Raw genomic sequence first — 19005 nt, 5'->3', positions numbered from 1 at the left:
TTAAGGTATACTTTGAATTTCAAGATTCATTTAAGTTCTTACCAGATGTATTGGGTAAAACTCGAAATTAATCTGTAAGCTCCACTCACTAAAGGACCAGGTAACTTTTTGGGATGCTGGAAGTTGTAATTCCTGGAAAGTAAAAATGTCACATGGGAAAATTTGGTGGCTATATGAATTTGTCTTTAAATCCTTAAATAGCTCTCTCTTACAAAACATGTCTCCAGGCACTCAGCTGGGAAGTACAGAGAGTCATCATGACCAAAGCTCATCTTGGTCAGTGTTTAATTAAACCTTGATTCAATTTAGCTCAAAATGGTAAAAAACAAAACAACAAACAAACAAACAAACAAACAAACAAACAAACAAACAAAAAACCCTCAAAACCTCAAAGTGGTATTTTTTCTCTGGTAAATCTCAGGATTAGATAAGAAAGACCATTCTGACAGCCATTGCAGTACATTGAGCTCCATAGAGACAGCGCCGGGGCAAGCGCGAGCCGGACGGGCACTGGGCGACTCTGTGCCTCGCGGAGGAAAATCAACTAAACATGGGCAAAGGAGATCCTAAGAAGCCGAGAGGCAAAATGTCCTCATATGCATTCTTTGTGCAAACTTGCCGGGAGGAGCACAAGAAGAAGCACCCGGATGCTTCTGTCAACTTCTCAGAGTTCTCCAAGAAGTGTTCAGAGAGGTGGAAGACCATGTCTGCTAAAGAAAAGGGGAAATTTGAAGATATGGCAAAGGCTGACAAGACTCTATGAAAGAGAAATGAAAACCTACATCCCCCCCAAAGGGGAGACCAAAAAGAAGTTCAAGGACCCCAATGCACCCAAGAGGCCTCCTTCAACCTTCTTCTTGTTCTGTTCTGAGTACCACCCCAAAATCAAAGGCGAGCATCCTGGCTTATCCATTGGTGATGTTGCAAAGAAACTAGGAGAGATGTGGAACAACACTGCAGCAGATGGCAAGCAGCCCTATGAGAAGAAAGCTGCCAAGCTGAAGGAGAAGTACGAGAAGGATATTGCTGCCTACAGAGCTAAAGGAAAACCTGATGCAGCGAAAAAGGGGGTGGTCAAGGCTGAAAAGAGCAAGAAAAAGAAGGAAGAGGAAGATGATGATGAGGATGAAGAAGATGAGGAAGAGGAGGAAGATGAAGATGAAGAAGATGATGAATAAGTTGGTTCTAGCGTAGTTTTTTTTCTTGTCTATAAAGCATTTAACCCCCCTGTACACAACTCACTCCTTTTAAAGAAAAAAATTGAAATGTAAGGCTGTGTAAGATTTGTTTTTAAACTGTACAGTGTCTTGTTTTATATAGTTAACACACTACCGAATGTGTCTTTAGATAGCCCTGTCCTGGTGGTATTTTCAATAGCCACTAACCTTGCCTGGTACAGTCTGGGGGTTGTAAATTGGCATGGAAATTTAAAGCAGGTTCTTGTTGGTACACAGCACAAAATAGTTATATATGGGGACAGTAGTTTGGTTTTTTTCCTTTGGTTTTATTTTTTTTCATCTTCAGTTGTCTCTGATGCAGCTTATACGAAGATAATTGTTGTTCTGTTAACTGAATACCACTCTGTAATTGCAAAAAAAAAAAAAAAATTGCGGCTGTTTTGTTGACATTCTGAATGCTTCTAAGTAAATACAATTTTTTTTTAAAAAAAAATAAAGACCATTCTATTCCACCCCAAATTTATGCACTCTCTCTCTCTCTCTCTATATATATATATATATATATATATATGTGTGTGTGTGTGTGTGTGTGTGTGTGTGTGTGATAGTTCCTTCACATCCAGTGGCAGCTTCCCCTCCCTCCTCTCTTCCCAGTCTCTTTCTCTTCCCTCTTATACAGAATTGCCCAACTCCAACTGTGGATCTCTGCATCTGTTTGCATCTGTTTACCTAAAGGCTTTCTGGGTAAAGACTCTCTGATCACAGTTATGCTAGGTTTCTGTCTTCAAGTATAGCATAATATCATTAATAGTCTTAGGGGTGAGCTCCTCATGGCATATTAAATAGGATCAGTCATTGGTTGGCCATTCATTCTCTGCTCCATGTTTACCTTTGCACACATTTTGTAGTCAGGACAAATTATAGGTTGAACGTTTTGTGGTTGGGTTGGTGTCCCAGTATCTCCATTAGAAATCTTGCCTGGTTGTAGGAGTTGCCCAGTTCAGGTTCCATATCCCTATTGCTAAGGGTCTTAGCTAGGGCCACCCTCATAGATATATTGAAACCTTTTTTTTTTTTTTTTTAAGTTAGTTAGCTTCCTGTGACATTTGTCTGCCTGGTTTCTGGATTCTGGTTATAGGGGTATCTTATATGGGGACATAGAGGGGCTGATGAAGCCCACCAATCCTTACTCCAGGACAAAGGGAAACACCTTGTGGCCCACTGGTCAATTCTGATTAATTGGTGGAGTTCAACCAGAGCCACGAGAGTCTCGTTTCTGACACTGGAGCCCTGAGAACACTCCTGTGACTCTGGAAGCTGAGCTACAAAGTTTTGTTCTCTGAGAAGCCTGGCACCTCGGCAATCAATATGATTCCAATGCCTAGGCTTACAAAACAGAGCTAAGGAAATATAGGGGTATTACATGACACTGGAAGTCAAGCTGATGATTTGGATAGTCTCAGTGTGGATTTGGGAGCTAAGGAGGTCTCAGGGAGTCTAAGCCTAATTGGTTCCTAGTGTCTGGATTATACAAGAAAGCTAAAAGAAAATTTCTCTGGGTCAGACTGGTGAACTTCTGAAGTAGAGGACTCCAATTGTTAATATCTTTGTCTCATGTTTTCTGTTGTTGTTGGCTCTATGTTTTCCATCCATTGTCATTTTGTCTCTGTGTCTCATCTTATGGATGTACCCATCGCTATATGTTCTGACTTGGGGTAACTAGATAGACAAATGCCAGGACTGATATGGTGTCCCAAAAGTCACTCCTGAAACTAAAGCTTTGGAGAAGTGGGATATGGTGGGTCTGTGCACAACGGGCCATATACCTGCTTACGATGGCTCTCTGATGTGGACATGACTAATATTAAAGTTGTTTTATGCTGTTCTACCTTTTAAAAAAGCTGGCTTTGGAATTAGGTTTGGCTCACTCGTTTTCAGACCCAGGCATGCTTTTAAAGTCTACGTCCAGGATCAAAACTGTGACAAACAAAACAAAACAAACCAAGAAATTATTGGCTTATTTACTGGATATGGTTAAAAATCTGAAATATCTGTAAGAAAAAGTTAATGTAAAACTTGTAACATGGAGTTGATGATTAAGTTTGTGCATAGGTAATCTTAAAGGAACCATGTGTCATGATTCCATTCTGGAATATAAGCAACTCATGGCTTGCTGCCATTTTTAGACAGCTGCATGGCTTATTTCCATCTTGGCTACAGTTGGAGAGGGCAGATGTCATATGTCTTCACCACCATCTTTGGACAGCCATGCTGCTGGCAACTGTCTTTGTTGGAGGGGATGAATGTCCTATGCCTTCACCACTATCTTGGTTAAAAGCAAGCCTGTGGGTGTGATATGGGTTAACCAGGGAGACAACAGGTCTCTACAGATATGTTTAAATTGGTATAGAATTTTTGTATGTTAACAACTGTCCTGTCTTAAAAAAAAACAAGGTTTATAAGAGATAGGATTTAAAAGCAATGCATGTTTAATAAGATATTGAAATGGAACCTCCATGCATTCATATACAAGAGTACATCTTGCTGACAGCCAATCTTTGTAACATAAGTATCACTTAGATTGTATTGATTTTAGAGACAATAGGTTGTTTACACTGTTGGAGCTTGGTTTTGCCTTGTACCCTCTGTCTTCACTCTTGAAATAACAAAGGTACTTCATTCTAACATTACTAGAACACTCAGTTGATATATGTTAATTTTTTGTGAGAGTGGGTGGCTAGGGGAGCTGGGTGGGGGGAATGTATAGGGGACTTTCGGGATAGCATTTGAAATGTAAACGAAGAAAATATCTAATAAAAATTTTGAAAAAAAACTGGATATTTGTAAGGATCAGCTTTTAAATATTTAAGCTTATGACTTTCAGACATTTTAAATTTATAAGATACTTTATTATAATATCTTTATTAATATGTGATCTTTAGAAATAGATAAATACAAGGTTAAAAGGTAGGACCATGAGCACCAAATATCAAAGAACTCCTTCCTAGGGGTAACCTAAGGAAGCCTGCATGTTTGTATTACAATTCAAGAAAATGGCAAAATTGCAGTTGTGAAGGAGCAATCAGAAAGATTTTGTGGTTGGGGGATGACCACAACATGGGAAACTGTTGAAGGGTTGCAGCATTGGAAAAGTTGAAAACCCTTGGCATAGAGAACGTCTCTCATTATCTAAGGGTATTCATGCTATCAAAGACTGACTTAAGAATTTATGTCTAACCTCCTTGTCTTTGCTAACATTGTTAAGCAGTAGCTATTTTGGTAAACTGAGTTACATAAAACTGTTATAGTTTATAATGCTGCACTATGTAAGTGATTAGCTAGAAAGAAAAAGGTTCAAAGCCGTGCTGAAGTTCTAAGAATATGCCCTAAGGTATCTAAAAGTCCGAGAATGTAAAAGCTTAATTAAGTTTTGAGGATCTCAGAAAATGATTTAAAATATGTGAATATATGTTCTAAAAGTATAAAAAATGATTTAAGGTATGTGAAAATTGGTAGTGCTTCAGATTTCTTTCCCCTTCTATGACACTTTTATACTAAGATTTCAAAAGTTCAGAGTTTTACCATTGATCAATGGAGTTCTGATAAGCTGGCAGAGGGCTATTTACCATTCAGTCGTAAGATCCAGATTTTAAAGTTTCCTTGGTTGTTTTCTAAATATAGTCTTAAAGATACTTGTCACAGGGCTAAAACATAAATCTGGCTCTCTGGACAGAGAAAAATGTTCATGCTTTTTAATCCAAATAGTTTTTGCTAGGACTAAAGAGGTATAAATCTACTGCAGTTATTTCACAATTTGGATTTTAGTACAGATTAATGCTAGTATATCTAGAAAAAAAATTTTGTAAACTAAAAATTCATGAAAACTTAATGGAATCAAAGAAATCATAAGACTTGGGTCTCCCTGTGTCACAGGTCAAACGAATTCCAGATAACTACAGCCTACAGCATCACACCTGTCTGTTCCTGGGAATGAGATATCGCTCCTGGTCTTTGGATTCCTTCCATCCTCCAAATACTAGGACTATGAACCCAAAAGTTACACATGTAAGATATTCATCTTAAGTTTCTAAACTTTAACTTTTGTCATAGTCTACACTTGTTGCAGCAGATTTTCATGTGATCGTGATCACCTGTGGACTGCCAACTGCTGAGCTCTAGACTCACTGAAAGCTGATGTAAACCTGTTCAGCCGAGGTGATTACTTCCTGTCTTAAGCTGGCTCAGCTAACCAGATGCTTCTGATAAATGAGCCATTGCCCAGTCTTTGACTAGTCTCTTTCAGCCTTCCTGGGCCCTGATAATGATGCCATACTTTTAGCTTTAAGTAGATACAGAAGATAACATTTTACTTCTTGCCCCACTAACAGGATGAAGGGCTAAGTCAAAAGGAAATTCCCTGACATAGGGGATAAAACTGCTACCTATGATGCCAACTGGCATACCACAAAACTGGGCCCAGATTCATCAACTGGTGGATTAATTAACTGAAGTAGTTCTACAGAATGACAGGACACTTGGCCTGCTTTATATAGAACAAAGAAGTATTATATGGCTTTAAGAGAAAATTGTTATTTCTATACAAATCATTTGTGATCAGGATTATAATCTAGCAGTCCCTTGCACATAATGGCCTATTTGATGGCAACAGCAAATGACCACAGGGGCTCTTGGTGGAGGTCTGGGCTAGAGAAAAGAGAAGGGAATGCTTGGAAGTCAACCAATAGAGTAGGGATGTGTGAGAAGACAAGGTTAGAATCAAAAGTCGGGATGGAATGTACTTTCATATTTTTCTTTAGCCTCAACACTGTCTAGAATCTTGAAATTCAAGGTTGTGTCACTCTTTGCTACAGACCAGGGATTCTCAGATATTTAAGGACTGTGTTTCTGTATGGTTGTCAAGGGACAAGGCTTTCAGCATGATGAAAGCCATCCCCTCATTTTTCCAACTTAACACGTTTGTGTGTTTACAGACATGCTGTCAGCACATTTATGGGTTTTGATGACTTTTAAGAACATGATCAGTTGCAGAAAGGCTATCAGACATAAATGTAAAGCTACAGTTCAGCAGTGTTTTGTTGATAGCTAAGAGAACCAGAAACAGAAGAAACATGGGGGTTTTCTGCTTATTCTCAGTGGACTACAAAGCTTACAGATGGAATTTGAAGTGATGTAAGGAATGTGGGTGGGTGACAGTGTGTGACATGTCCAGCTTCAATTGAAAGCATCTTATGAGCTGACTATGCTAGAGGACCATGCAAGACTGCCCCACCTGGGGATCCATCCCATAAACAGCCACCAAACCCAGACACTATTGCATATGCCAGCAAGATTTTGCTATCAGGACCCTGATGTAGCTGTCCCTTGTGAGGCTATGCCAGTGCCTGGCAAATACAGAAGTGAATGCTCATAGTCATCTATTGGATGGAACACAGGGCCCCCAATGTAGGAACTAGAGAAAGTACCCAAGGAGCTGAAGGAGTCTGCAACCCTATAGAAGGAACAACAATATGAACTAACCAGTACCCCCAGAGCTCGTGTCTCTAGCTGCATATGTAGCATAAGATGGCCTAGTCAGCCATTACTGGGAGGAGAGGCCCTTGGTCTTGCGAAGATTCTATGCCCCAGTACAGGGGAATGCCAGGGCCAGGAAGCAGGAGTGGGTGGGTTGAGGAGCAGGGCACGGGGAGGGTATAGGGGACTTTCAGGATCCCATTTGAAATGTAAATGAAGAATATATCTAATAAAAAAGACATCCATATTGAAATAAAACCACTTTACCAACAAAAGAAAGAAAGAGAAAGAAAGAAAGAAAGAAAGAAAGAAAGAAAGAAAGAAAGAAAGAAAGAAAGAGAGAAAAGCTAGCACAGTGAGGTATGCACAGGTGGTGCCACTTGCCACACTGACTCTGATTTTAGGAAATGAGCTGAAATGTCTGGGTTTCATCCCCCTATGTGAGAAAAGAGGAAGGTATTGTTTGTCTTCAGGATTGGCTGTAGGTGCCTTTATTTATTGCTAAGTTATTGAACCTTGAGATAAGTAAATACGGTTATGAGCTCTAGTTTTTGAAGAAAATTTGATTGGAAATCAATTGGAAGTTTCCAGAGTTGGTTTGTTATAGTTTAACATCATTTTTTGTCTACTTGAGAACTGTAAACATTTTAGTTTTTCTCACTGATTAAGTATTTTTAATAAGCTTTTTATGAATAGCAGAATATGACTTCATTCAAGTTTATGAAATGACGTCCTGAATTTTCTCTAGAAATGTAAAAAAAATTCTGAAATCGTATTGATATTTGATATACTATTTTTATTTACTTAAGCAGAGGTTTATAAAAATATGTGTATGTTTCTCTCAGTCTAAACAGTTGATCCTTAAGAATGCACAGAAAATTCTGTAATTTTGTATAGTGATCATCTTCTGAAGTTATTGTAAGTATGTAGAGGTTTAAAAAAATACTGGAACTAGAGTAATATTCAGAGATGTATCCATCTCTATATTCTGCTTTTCTCTTAATCCTTTCTGCTTTTCTCTCCAATTCAATGTCAATATTTTAAACACTTTCTGGCCATTATTGCCCATTGAGTCCATAGAATTCTCCTCATCTCTTGTCAGTCTGGCTGAGCAGAGTGGCATTCATTGGAGGAATAACAATATCTGCTTGGGATTCCAGCTACCCCAGAGCAACAGCAGCTCTCCCTGGGTCAGAGAGCACTGACTAGTAACCATTGCCTTCCATTCAGGGACCAGAGAGGGCAATCTCTGTCTCTCTGTCTCTCTTTGTCTCTGACTCTCTGTCTCTCTCTGTCATTCTGTCTGTCATTCTCCCTCTCCCTCTCCCTCTCCCTCTCCCCCCTCTTTCTCTGTAACTTTAATTCTTCAAAACCTATTTTTAGTGATATTTCTTAAATGCTTTAACCTCCTTTGTAGCCTACCACCTATCAAAGGTAGTGGAAAAGAATGGATACCGGGGAAGTGGACCTGTTCAGAAGGGTTCTTTGGAGCAACTCCTGTCTGTGTTGTCTGGAAATCATCAGTTCAGTTCATCAGTTAGCAGACAGCAGTAGATCAATCCACTCACAACCACTTCACGGGTGCACCAGGAGTCCAGTTCCTTGGAGTCAGGACAGCAAACACGAATCAGCAGCAGTGGCACTACCTAGCAGAGACAACCAGGCCTTAGCCTTGGCTTGAGTCAGCAGGAAGGACCAGGAGGAAAGCCGGAAGTTCTTTGCTGTGCCTCTCTCAGGGGGCACAAGCTAAGATCAGGGAAGACTCGAAACTCACAAGCATTGCACAACTACCTCTATAAGTAAGCCTAGCTCAGCCTCTTTCACTGTCCATTAAGTCCTATTTATACCCTCCAAACATCCCATGTCCTTCACTGGTCTTGCCTCAGTACGTGTGTTGCCTCAGCACATGTGTTTGTCTCAGCTGACATCACTCTGCCAATCAGCCCAAGTCTGCAGAAGTTGCAAGAAACTGCCGCACACTACCAGAAGGTTTTTGGTGCTTTTCTCTCTATGGAATCTTCACAAATGCAGCTCAACTACACAATGTAAGGCAGACCAATACATGTGTGTCATTAGCAAAGAACCCTTCATCATGTGTCCTTTCACATGCTTGCTTTAGCAGAACATTCTTTCTCCAGGGTCTGCTTTAGAAAAACAATCCTTCACAAGTCTGCCTTTGCCTTTTATCTGTGTCTGCTTTAAGGAAAAATTCCTGTAAAACACCATCTGACACAACTGGCTCTGGCTTTCCAAAGAACCCTTAAGTTTCTCTCTCTCTCTCTTTCTCTCTCTCTCTCTCTCTCTCTCTCTCTCTCTCTCTCTCATATTGTCACTACCAAGAAGCTTTATGTCATTTTCAACTTAATTCTCTCAATTTTGCCCAGATAATCTGATTGTTGTATTGTTTGTCTTTTAATACCCTGTTCTTAGCCTCTACATTTCAGCCAGTCCCTTGACAGCTGACCATTTTTTTTCATTGTGTCCTCCTGCACCCATACTCTGAGTTCCTTGTATAGCACACCATGGATGAATACTTCAGTTAATGTTTTCTGGCCAATATCCTTAGTGGAGCCTTACCCAACATGGAGCTAGCAAAATCCCAGGGAAATGTTTGTCTACTCATCTTCTCCTTTCATTACTACTGCTCATTGGTTTTGTAGGGGACGGAGTATCATTGGTGCAAGTCACTACCCCTTGAGGTTCATATGTTGCTCATTATGAGGACATAGAACTCATTTTGATAATATAACTCTGTAGCCAGACACGAGACACCAACAATTGATAATATAACTTATCCAGCCGGCTTTCTCTGTAGACACAGACTACTGGCTTGCTCATTCTTCTCATAAAACCTCTCTGCACATCCATGACTTTTCTGTCACTTCCTCTTCAGAGGTAAGTGTTTCTTCTTGCCAGTCTTTGTGATTTTAGACTGCTACTGACACTCTCCAAGTCACACCCCCCTGAGAAGCTGCTGCAAGTCTAGCTGCTTTATGTACATTATAGATTAGGTAGTGAATTAAGACTCATTAAGAAGAAGAAATTCAGCAAAGATCACCCAAACATAGAGAGGAAGAGTTGAAAAGTCAAGCCAAGTACAAATTATTCCAAATTCAAGACTAATAACAGATTCTTGACAAACAATCTGTAGCCTCTGCATTGATTAAAGATACAGAAAGTTTTTTAGGGTGAAGCTCAGTGGTAGAGCACTTGCCCAGCATACACGAGTGTCTAAACTTCATTCACCCACTGCACTTTAGAATATACCAGAGTGTTCCGAATGTTGTGCTTCTCCCTGAAATGAATGTAATCTGGAGGGGAGAAAAAAGGGAGATTTCCGACTCCTAGTCCTGAAAATATGTTACTCTATTGCAAACTGAAGATAGCCACAAGGATAGACATTTCTCACAGAAAATTCAATTTCATAAATCCTTAGAACAAGCCAAGGGAGAAGAGTTCAAGGATTGATTTGAATTTATAGAGACTTCATAGATCATGAGCCATCAGCAATGTAAGTAAAGCCCTTGAATTTATGCTCTTAATGGTGAGACACTTTCCTACTTGCTTAGATTCGAGTGCAGCGGTCAGTCTTGTGTTCTGTTTGTACTCATCTATTTTCTCCCACTTGCAGGTGCCTAGAGTGGAACCTATTTTACACTGAGCTTTGTGGAAGAGTTAACATAATGGTCCTCATTTCAAACTAAAAGGGCCAGTGATCGTCCTCAAGATGTGCTTACTTTGACTCCTATTAAAAATCACACTTTTGGTGTCATGTAGTACTGGAATGTTTGTTCCAGTTGACAAAAGATGTTGACAAAACTTCTATGCCTTACACACACCCCAGATATGGCCCTTGGTGTATGTGTCAGAAGTGTTAGCGGTGATCAAATGTGATCAGCAGATGACTTGTTTTAGAGAAGGTTGAGGTTGTCATGGAGACAGAGTAGAGAGGCAAACTTGAAGTTTGAAACAGATTCATTTTGATGATTCTTTCGACTTTGAACCTTATTGCAAACACTGACACCACTGGCATACTGGGAAACATACAAGTGATTCTCCACATCCTTGCCAGCATCTGCTGTCACCTGAGTTTTTGATCTTTGCCATTCTGACTGGTATAAGATGGAATCTCAGGGTTGTTTTGATTTGCATTTCCCTGATGACTAAGGATGTTGAACATTTTTTTCAGGTGCTTCTCAGCCATTCGGTATTCCTCAGGTGAGAATTCTTTGTTTAGCTCCGAGCCCCATTTTTTAATGGGGTTATTTGCTTTTCTGGAGTCCACCTTCTTGAGTTCTTTATATATATATATATATATATATATATATATATATATATATATATATATTGAATATTAGTCCCCTATCTGATTTAGGATTGATAAAGATTCTTTCCCAATCTGTTGGTGGCCTTTTTGTCTTATTGACGGTGTCTTTTGCCTTACAGAAGCTTTGCAATTTTATGAGGTCCCATTTGTTGATTCTCGATCTTACAGTACAAGCCATTGGTGTTCTGTTCAGGAATTTTCCCCCTGTGCCCATATCTTCGAGGCTTTTTCCCACTTTCTCCACTATAAGTTTCAGTGTCTCTGGTTTTATGTGGAGTTCCTTAATCCACTTAGATTTGACCTTAGTACAAGGAGATAGGAATGGATCAATTCCCATTCTTCTACATGATAACCACCAGTTGTGGCAGCACCATTTGTTGCATCAGAAGATAGCCTAGTCGGCCATCAGTGGAAAGAGAGGCCCATTGGTCATGCAAACTTTATTTGCCTCAATACAGGGGAACACCAGAGCCAAGAAGTGGAAGTGGATGGGTGGGGGAGTGTGTGGGGGAGGGTGTGGGGAGCTTTGGGGATAGCATTGGAAATGTAAATGAAATAAATACCTAATTAAAAAAATTTAAAATGTGCACTAAATGCCAGTAAAAAACAGTTTAAAAAATAACATGTAAGATGAACTAGTAAAACACTACTTTTTAAAATTTTTTTAATATTTTTTTATTATATATTTTCCTCAATTACATTTCCAATGCTATCCCAAAAGTCCCCCATACCCTCCCCCCCCCCCCACTTCCCTACCCACCCATTCCCATTTTTTTGGCCCTGACGTTCCCCTGTACTGGGGCATATAAAGTTTGTGTGTCCAATGGGCCTCTCTTTCCAGTGATGGCCTACTAGGCCATCTTTTGATACATATGCAGCTAGAGTCAAGAGCTCCGGGGTACTGGTTAGTTCATAATGTTGTTCCACCTATAGGGTTGCAGATCCCTTTAGCTCCTACTTTCTCTAGCTCCTCCATTGGGAGCCCTGTGATACATCCAATAGCTGACTGTGAGCATCCACTTCTGAGTTTGCTAGGCCCCGGCATAGTCTCACAAGAGACAGCTATATCTGGGTCCTTTCAGCAAAATCTTGCTAGTGAATGCAATGGTGTCAGCGTTTGGAGGCTGATTATGGGATGGATCCCAGGATATGGCAGTCTCTAGATGGTCCATCCTTTCGTCACAGCTCCAAACTTTGTCTCTGTAACTCCTTCCATGGGTGTTTTGTTCCCAATTCTAAGAAGGGGCACAGTGTCCACACTTTGATCTTCATTCTTCTTGAGTTTCATGCGTTTAGCAAATTGTATTTATAGTACTGTGATTTCACAGTAAGTTATTTTTTTTTAGGAAGCCTGCTTACCCTAGGATATAAAACAATAGTAACTATAAACTTTGCCTTTCTTTTAATGGCATAAGCCTCAGAATTATAATCCTTTTTATTATAAATAAAATTTTATTTCATATATAGTTCTGTTGCTGTGTTTTCACTTCTGTTCCATTATATTTTACATGTCTTCATTGTTGTCCAACAGCCTGAGTACTGGAGCTTTATAACAACCCTTGATATCTAGTAAGTAAAAAACCATTCTGCTGTATACTCTTATTCTTCAATTATTGTAGGGATTTGGGGCTCTTTATTTTCCACAGCTAGATGAATGGTAAAAAAATTCATGAATTAATCGTAAAATATTGAGCTAGTGATATGGTTCATTTAGGTTCTGTCTCAGCCATGCATATGATGGCAGAGACCTCTAATCCCAATATTTGGGAGCTGGAGGCAGGAGGATCTGGAGTTTAAGGTCTTATTGTGAGTTGAGGGGGCAGCTAATTTAAATGGCATTCACATTTTAGGTCAAAGCAAATGAATAAAACAAAAAATTAAAAATGAAAATATCCACAGTAAACTGAGGGGCAGGAAGTGACACCCTCTAGTAGTGCAGTTCTTGAACAGGCCTCTGATATTGAGACCTTTAGCCCTATAAGTGTTACAATTATTAAATGAGCCTAGGAATCGGAGTATCTTCAGTTTTCCTCTGTGGTTAGATTTGCAGCTCTAAGGCAGGGATGGAAATTGAAATATCTCAGCCTTTGGAAGCAGCCAGTTTTCTAGGACATACATATATGGATATATATATATATATATATATATATATATATATATATATATATATATATATACATAGGAAGTAGGGAATTTCTTAGCTATGAACACCAACCAGGATTAGAGCTCTTAGCTGAAGACTGGGAACACTTCTTCAGCCCCAGGTCCATTCCAGCTCCTGTTGCTGTTCTTCTTCTTCCCTTCTTTCTGCCATAGTCATTCTTCAGCTATTGTTTCTGCAGCTGTGCAGACACCTACCTTGCTGCTTTCATAGTTCAGTCTGCTGACACCTCAGCTGCCACTGTGCTTTCCTGTCTCTTCTCTTTCTCTCATACCTCTGATGATTAATTCCTGAGTTAATATCTTAGCTCATATTATGAAGAGGAGGCAAGAAAATTGAGGGGGATGAAGAAATGGATCTGTGGTTAGGAACACTCGTTGCTCCAGTATATGACCTAGGCTTGGTTCCCAGAATCTATTTAATGGCTTACAACTATTTGTAACTCAAATTGAAGGAGATACAACGTATTTTTCTGACCTCCACATGTATCAGACATGCACATGGTACACACATATACATTCAGGCAAAAATTTACATAAAATAAAAGTAATGATATATACAGATATAGATATATTTAAAAGAATTTTAAAGAGAAATCTTTTATTGGGACTGGTGATACAAACCAGGAAATGAAAAGCAGCAACTGGTGAATGTCTTCCTACAAACACATTGAGCCCAACTGCTCTGCCTTGTAGAACCAGTCACAGTCATTGAGGCTTATATTTTAGGCCAATCAAAGCCTTGCCACTAACCACCAATCACATTCACTAAGGATTACGCTTGGACAAATCACAATGTTGACTCTTAGGACCAATCACAGTCATTTAACTTTTTATTTTAGATGAATCACAGCCACCACAGAAATTTGTGTTTTGACCAATCACAGCCTTGCCTTTTAGGACCAATCATAGCCAGTGAGTCTTATGTTCTCAACCAATCTCATAATCGGTGTATATTCTATAGTTGCCAGGATACAGTAAACATAATACCATTTGACTTTGAGTGAGTGGAGAGGTAAGTTTAAGTAACTTGGAGCTCTGTTGTAAGGGCAAAATCCCATATTATTTCCTGTTTAATCTTGTCCCAATCATTGAAATAGGAATGGTGAGCTCACCAACAGTAAACTGTGGATGTGATAATTTCATATATGATACGGGAGAGACATGGGATAAACGGTAAAGGGATTTGATTATAGACACAGAATAGGTAGAGGGTAGAAAAGAGAGCAAATGATGATATATGAACTAAAGGACAGATGATAAAAAGATGGAGATAGAGACACCAGAGGTGACATAGAGATGGGACATAGACACTGGATAGATGTTAAAGAATAGACAGAGAGAAGATAGACATAGGATAACTAGAAGATAGATGATAGATAGACGGAAGACAGACAAAATAGCCATACTTTAGCTTCTAGAGGATAAGTGATAGATTAATAGGAGATAGACAATGAATAGGTAAAGGAAAGAGGGTAATTATACGAAAGAAAGACACCAGGGCAGCTCGAAGTTAAGGATAGATGCAGGAGAGATAGGTGGTGTCCAGAGGATAAATGATATATGGATTGTAGACAGACAGAGGACAGGTAAAGGATAGATGGTAGAGACATGGCAGAGAGACAAAGGGTAGTTAGGAGACAGATGATAGATACATAGAAGACAGAAACAGGATAGCTAGACGATAGATGATAAATGGAACACAGACACAGGATAGCTAGAGGATAGATGACACATAGATGGAAGACAGGAACAGGATGGCTAGAGGACTGATAATCGATGGAAGACATACATAGGAGAGCTAGAGGATTGTAGATAGATAGAGGGATAGATAGATAGATATATATATGATAGATGAAAGATAGATAAATGATAGATGAGAGACAGATAGATAGATAGATAGATAGAGGGATAGATAGATTGGTGATAGATGAAAGATAGATAAATGATAGATGATATATATATATATATATATATATATATATATATATATATATATATATATATAAACAGAGAGGCAGGGTAACTAGTAGATCAATGATCCATGGATGTTATAGAGACACAGGATACCTGGAGGATAGATATTAGATATATGGCTAGAAGCCAGACAGAGTGTACCCAGAGGATAGATGATAGCTAGATTATAGGGATTCAGGGAAGATAGAGGACAAGTTCTATATCAATGGTATAGAGATACAGGATTTCAAGAGGATAGATGATGTATAGATGTACGAAGTATAGGCATAGGATAGCTAGAGGATAGATGATAGAAAGATAGATATCATGAAGATTCAGGGTAGCTAGATGATAAATGATGCATTGATGGTAAGGAGACACAGGCTAGCTAGAGGATAGATGACAGATAGATGGGAGAGGCACAGGATAGTTAGAGGATAGATGATAGAAAGATGTGGGACAGACACAGGAAAGTGAGAGGATTGATGATAGGTAGGTACATAGGTTGGTAGCTAGAAAGAAAAATAGAAAGATAGATAAAGACAGACAGACAGACAGGTAGGTAAGCAGGATAGAGGGGAACTAAATGATAAATGATTCGTGGATAGTATAGCTACCCAGGATAGCTAGATGATAGATGATAGATAGATAGATAGATAGATAGATAGATAGATAGAACCCAGAGATTCAGGATAGCTAGACGATAAATGATGCATTGATGGCAAGGAGACACAGGCTAGCTAGAGGATAGATGACAGATAGATGGGGGAGGCACAGGATAGCTAGAGAATAGATGATAGAAAGGTGTGGGAAAGACACAGGAATGTGAGAGTCTTGATGATAGGTAGGTACATAGGTTGGTAGCTAGAAAGAAAAATAGATAGCTAGATAGCTAGCTAGCTAGCTAGCTAGATAGAGACAGACAGACAGACAGACAGGTAAGCAGGATGCAGAGGAACTAGATGATAAATGATTCATGGATAGTATGGATACCAAGGATAGCTAGACGATAGATGATAGACAGACAGATAGATAGATAGATAGATAGATAGATAGATAGATAGATAGAACCCAGAGATTCAGGATAGCTAGATGATAAATGATGCATTGATGGCAAGGAGACACAGGCTAGCTAGAGGATAAATGACAGATAGATGGGAGAGGCACAGGATAGTTAGAGGAAGACAGACAGATAGGTAAGCAGGATGCAGGGGAACTAGATGACAAATCATTCATGCATAGTATAGATACCCAGGATAGCTAGACAATAGATGATAGATAGAAAGATAGCTAGCTAGCTAGCTAGCTAGCTAGATAGATAGATAGATAGATAGATAGAGACAGACAGACAGACAGACAGATAAGCAGGATGCAGAGGAACTAGATGATAAATGATTCATGGATAGTATGGATACCAAGGATAGCTAGACGATAGATGATAGACAGATAGATAGATAGATAGAACCCAGAGATTCAGGATAGCTAGATGATAAATGATGCATTGATGGCAAGGAGACACAGGCTAGCTAGAGGATAAATGACAGATAGATGGGAGAGGCACAGGATAGTTAGAGGAAGACAGACAGATAGGTAAGCAGGATGCAGGGGAACTAGATGACAAATCATTCATGCATAGTATAGATACCCAGGATAGCTAGACAATAGATGATAGAAAGAAAGATAGATAGATAGATAGATAGATAGATAGATAGATAGATAGAACTCAGAGATTCAGGATAGCTAGACGATAAATGATGTGCTGATGGCAAGGAGACACAGGCTAGCTAGAGGATAGATGACAGATAGATGGGAGAGGCACAGGATAGCTAGAGGATAGATGATAGAAAGATGTGGGACAGACACAGGAAAGTGAGAGGATTGATGATATGTAGGTACATAGGTTGGTAGCTAGAAAGAAAAATAGAAAGATAGATAAAAGACAGTCAGACAGACAGATAGACAGACAGGTAAGCAGGATGCAGGGTAACTAGATGATAAATCATTCATGCATAGTATAGATACCCAGGATAACTAGACGATAGATGAGAGAGAGAGAGAGAGAGAGAGAGAGAGAGAGAGAGAGAGAGAGAGAGAGAGAGAGAACCCAGAGATTCAGGATAGCTAGACGATAAATGATGCATCGATGGCAAGGAGACACAGGGTAGCTAGAGGATAGATGACAGACAGATGGGAGAGGCACGGGATAGCTAGAGGATAGATGATAGAAAGGTGTGGGAAAGACAAAGGAAAGTGAGAGGCTTGATAGGTAGGTACATAGGTTGGTAGCTAGAAAGAAAAATAGAAAGATAGATAAAAGACAGATAGACAGACAGATAGGTAAGCAGGATGCAGGGGAACTAGATGAAAAATCATTTATGGATAGTATAGATACCCAGGATAGCTAGGCGAATGATGATAGATAGATAGATAGATAGATAGATAGATAGATAGATAGATAGAACCCAGAGATTCAGGATAGCTAGACGATAAATGATGCATCGATGGCAAGCAGACACAGGGTAGCTAGAGGATAGATGATAGAAAGGTGTGGGAAAGACAAAGGAAAGTGAGAGGCTTGATGATAGGTAGGTACATAGGTTGGTAGCTAGAAAGAAAAATAGAAAGATAGATAAAAGACAGTCAGACAGATAGACAGACAGATAGGTAAGCAGGATACAGGGGAACTAGATGAAAAATCATTCATGGATAGTATAGATACTCAGGATAGCTAGACGATAGATGATAGATAGATAGATAGATAGATAGATAGATAGATAGAACCCAGAGATTCAGGATAGCTAGACGATAAATGATGTATTGATGGCAAGGAGACACAGGCTAGCTAGAGGATAGATGACAGATAGATGGGAGAGGCACAGGATAGTTAGAGGATAGATGATAGAAAGATGTGGGACAGACACAGGAAAGTGAGAGGATTGATGATATGTAGGTACATAGGTTGGTAGCTAGAAAGAAAAATAGAAAGATAGATAAAAGACAGACAGACAGGTAGGTAGGTAAGCAGGATACAGGGGAACTAAATGATAAATGATTCATGGATAGTGTAGATACCCAGGATAGGTAGATGATAGATGATAGATAGATAGATAGATAGATAGATAGATAGATAGAACACAGAGATTGAGGATAGCTAGATGATAAATGATGCATTGATGGCAAGGAGACACAGGCTAGCTAGAGGATAAATGACAGATAGATGGGAGAGGCACAGGATAGTTAGAGGAAGACAGACAGATAGGTAAGCAGGATGCAGGGGAACTAGATGACAAATCATTCATGCATAGTATAGATACCCAGGATAGCTAGACAATAGATGATAGAAAGAAAGATAGATAGATAGATAGATAGATAGATAGATAGATAGATAGATAGAACTCAGAGATTCAGGATAGCTAGACGATAAATGATGTGCTGATGGCAAGGAGACACAGGCTAGCTAGAGGATAGATGACAGATAGATGGGAGAGGCACAGGATAGCTAGAGGATAGATGATAGAAAGATGTGGGACAGACACAGGAAAGTGAGAGGATTGATGATATGTAGGTACATAGGTTGGTAGCTAGAAAGAAAAATAGAAAGATAGATAAAAGACAGTCAGACAGACAGATAGACAGACAGGTAAGCAGGATGCAGGGTAACTAGATGATAAATCATTCATGCATAGTATAGATACCCAGGATAACTAGACGATAGATGAGAGAGAGAGAGAGAGAGAGAGAGAGAGAGAGAGAGAGAGAGAGAGAGAGAGAGAGAGAGAGAGAGAGAGAGAGAGAACCCAGAGATTCAGGATAGCTAGACGATAAATGATGCATCGATGGCAAGGAGACACA

The sequence above is a fragment of the Mus caroli genome, unplaced genomic scaffold, assembly GCF_978045245.1.
Source record: "Mus caroli unplaced genomic scaffold, Mus_caroli_1 scaffold_5, whole genome shotgun sequence".
Classification (NCBI taxonomy): domain Eukaryota; kingdom Metazoa; phylum Chordata; class Mammalia; order Rodentia; family Muridae; genus Mus; species Mus caroli.
The sequence above is the reverse complement of the archived record's forward strand: the minus strand, read 5'-3'. Positions refer to the sequence as shown.